Genomic DNA, 4185 nt, shown 5'->3' on the forward strand with positions numbered 1-4185 from the left:
TCTATTTTTCTTACTTTTGTTGGTTAATCACTAAAGAGTAAAGGGTTATTTACTTGTTTATAAAATCATGGTGAGGATTTTTGTTTAAAGCATTCCATAAATTTGTATGAATGTGCGTTTAAATTTGTATGAATGTGGGTTGGTGCATATTGATGATGGTCTCTCAAAGCATTAGTTATAATGAAAATATGGACACAATGATAGATTGATTCATATAAATAATTTATAATATCTAATATTTTTATAAGTAATTTGAATGTGGTGTAAAAGACAAAATATAAGAAACAGAATTACCCAATGCAATATAATTTTAATTTTTTCTTATATATGTTTTGTTTGAATGTATGAATTTTGGTTTTTATAATAACATGTCTTGCTCTTCTTCCAAAATACAATGGATATGGTCACATTAATGCAATAGTTGAATATCCAAATGATGATTTTTTCTTACACAACTATAGTCAATAGTTTGTTGTTGTACATAACTGTTTTTTCAAAATATTTAGTATAATTTTACATTTTAAATTAATAAAGTTAACATATTTCTAAAATTGTGACGTGAAATATTAATGCGTGATTTCTAATAGTACTAGTTTGTAGCAATATGAAAAACATACAATGTATAGATATCTTTAATTGGTTAAATAATTAATTAATTATATAAAAGGTGATAAAAAGTTATAGTAGGAAAGAAGAATTTTGTGTTTTAAAATTATGATATATGATAAGAAAAATAACTAAATAATAGCAAACAATATTATATTTTTTAGTTATTATATATTTGGAATCTACATAATCATATTTATATGTATGTTGTTTCACAGTAATGGATTTGTGTTTCCTATTTTAAAATAACATGGAATAAATAAAGATATTGAAAGTGATTCAATAAAATGTAGGTTTTGTTTATTTTATAGCCTAGACCACCAAAGTTGTTATGTTTTAATTTAATTCAAAGAAACCAAGTTAGTAAATATGTATGTGGAAATTTTCATATTTTGTCAATAAATTTTTAAATTCTAGGAATGCATATACATCCTAGACTTCATAGGAACATGTGCATGTTCTTATAACATGTCCACATTATTTTTACCATGTTGTATTTTAAAACATACAATACCATTATTCCTCAACCCTTATCAAAATATATTCATTAATGCTATAAGTTACCCTTAATAACTAAAGGTCTAATTTTCACCCTATCCACAATCAACCTCCCTAACCCATCCCTCTTGTGCAGAACTTGTTATTGGCATTCACAATATACTTAAAGCATAAATATCTCTTATGCATGCATGTGTAATGAATGAAGCCTATCCACAATCCTTAATCCAAGATATTGAAAGTGATTCAATAAAATGTAGGTTTTGTTTATTTTATAGCCTAGACCACCAAAGTTGTTATATTTTAATTTAACTCAAAGAAACCAAGTTAGTAAATATGTATGTGGCAATTTTCATAGGTTGCCAATAAATTTTTAAATTCTAGGAATGCATATACATCCTAAACTTCATAGGAACATGTGCATGTTCCTATAACATGTCCATGTTATTTTTACCATGCTCTATTTTAAAACATACAATACAATTACCTCGACCCTTTTCAAAATATATTCATTAATGCTATAAGTTATCCTTAATAACTAAAGGTCTAGTTTTCACCCTATCCACAATCAACTCCCTAAACCATCCCTCTTGTGCAAAACTTGTTATTGGCATTCATAATATACTTAAAGCATAAATATCCCTTATACATGCATTGTAATTATTTGAAGCCTATCCATAATCCTTACACTTATAAGCTTTATTTAGGCCCAAGGCCCTTGCTTTCCCATCTCAAAGACTGAGTAGGCCTTAAGAACCATGCATTCTATGCAAATCCTCATAATAGCACTTATGTCAAACTTTAGTAGTGCTTTGAGGGATTTTACACAGTGATTAAGCTGTAAAGTTTTCATTTAAGGCTTAAATTTTGACTTCATATGACTTATTGCATAATGGGTTCCTAGTCAGAGGTATGACATCATGCATTATGGGTTCCCATTTTTACAGAGGGTCCATTTTTCTCTTATATTCTTTGTGCGACTTTCGTTACATGTTTGACTAAGTTGTCCCATAGTATGAACCTAGTGTATCGAATATTCTTGTGTTCTTAATGTAGGCCCTAAATGCCAACCCAACATTCCAAGGTGCGAAGATTGAAACAATCACTAACAAATCCATGACTAAAGCAACAATTTGATCTGGATTTAAACAAGAACGCAACAAATTACAGAGATAACCATATACACAAAGATGCAGCGGAAATAATATTTCATTTCATTAATGGAAAATACTGAAATATGCTTACAAACAGAAATGGCAATAAACTAGCTAGGGCGATGGTAGCTTATCTCTGAGAAGAGATGTGATGGCTACATGCCTCTGAACTGTTCCGAACTGTATTACAATGAGGCTCGAAGGCCTATTTATTGTTGAGAAACAATGGAAAACCCTTCATATCCCGAAACCTAACCCTAGAAGATGAAACGCCAAATTGTGGGCCCCGTTTGGGTAAATTGGTACATCAATTTCCCGGGGTCGTAACTTTGGCATACGATCTCTGTTTGACGCGTACAATAGCTCGTTAGAAAGATCTATCCGAGCACTACCACTTTGGGAAGGGCAACATCGGTCCATGGACCCACGTTGCCCCCAGATTTCCCAAAAAACGTCGTTTAGGGCCTCAAAACGGCTCCGAAAGTTCAGGACCCGAAAAAACTGCTAAAAATAGTAAACTGTGCTACAATTTAGGAAACTGAAAAGAGTGAAAGAGACAGTTGTGGGGGTCCAAATGGGTTGGTGGGTGGCCACCAACATCCACCTGGATCATTCCTCCCCCCTTAGGAAGCAATGGTCCCCATTGCGTTGAGTTCCTCCATCTGCTGAACTTGTCCTGCAATCTCTGATGTGTCCAGTGATGGTGGGAAGCATGGTTGCCAATGGTCCACGTTGAACATTTGGTGCAGGCGAAAGAATGGAGGAATGTTGTGCTCCAAAGCATTGTTCCCCATAGCCTTGGTACTGCTGTAAGGACCATGTCGGCGTTGCCTGAGTTTCTGATGGGTTCTGGTAAGGCGTTCTCTCTATAGATGTAACCAAACTTTGTCGCCCACCTGAAACTTGTGTGGTACCCCTGTGGATGAGGAGAAGTTGTTCCTGTATTCTGTCATGACCGTATCCCTTTGCTGCTGCTGCTGCGTGGAGGAACCCTTTGCAGGGGTCATGGATGTAGCAACGATCTTCCCCTTACTTTGGGGGTGAACCAGACAAATGAATTTCCTGGTCTGTGATATGAGCTTGCTGCCTTTCTTAGCAGTGATCAAAGATGTGGCAGTAGGTGGAGCTACCTCTGGTATCCTGTATAATGAATCACCCAAAGAAATAATGACAGCACGAGGCCTGTACTCATACACAGCATGTCGCCTCCACAAGTATGGCTGGCCTAATAGTACATCACAAACATCCAGAGGTGTAACATCACACAATACCTCGTCTGTGAAGGGCTTGATGCTGTAGGGAAGGCGGCACTGCTGGCGAACTTTGAGATCTCGTCCTTCATGAAGCCACCCAATACTGTACGGCTGTGGGTGCGGTGTAGTCGATAAGCCCAACCGCTTCATGACCTCTGCTGAAACCAGGTTCTTTTGGCTGCCACTGTCGACAATGAATTGTAGCGGCGAACCCTTCACCCACATCTGTGAGTGGAAAAGACGCTCCCCTTCCTCTGGATTTTCGGGCTCATCTTTCTGAATCTTGGCAGTGGCAACAGTGGCGCTAGGATCTGCATCAATGATCTGCTTCCCTTTGCCATTCCCCTTCTCGAGTTCTGGCTCAGGGTCGGAACATGCATCTAATTCGGAAGCCTTCAACTCGGCCACCAGCGACTGCTTGGTCCGACACTCACTTGTGTTATGAGTGGGACTCTTGTGGAACTCACACCACTTTCCTGTGTCCTTCTTCGGCTTCATGGTGTTGTTCTTTTCTTGCGGCTTCGACGGGTTGTCTTGGGTCACCCCGCCTTGGCTTTGTCCTTTGGGCTTCGGATTTGCAGATCCAAAGTCTCGCTTCTTCTGTTTGAACTTTTGCTCGATTTTGACAGCGTATCGGTATGCTGTGCCGAGTGAGGAGATGTTCAAGAACACCA

This window comes from Pinus tabuliformis, chromosome 7 (assembly GCF_031772625.1).
Source record: "Pinus tabuliformis cultivar Carrire ecotype Pingquan chromosome 7, CPIR1, whole genome shotgun sequence".
In the NCBI taxonomy this organism is placed as follows: Eukaryota; Viridiplantae; Streptophyta; class Pinopsida; order Pinales; family Pinaceae; genus Pinus; species Pinus tabuliformis.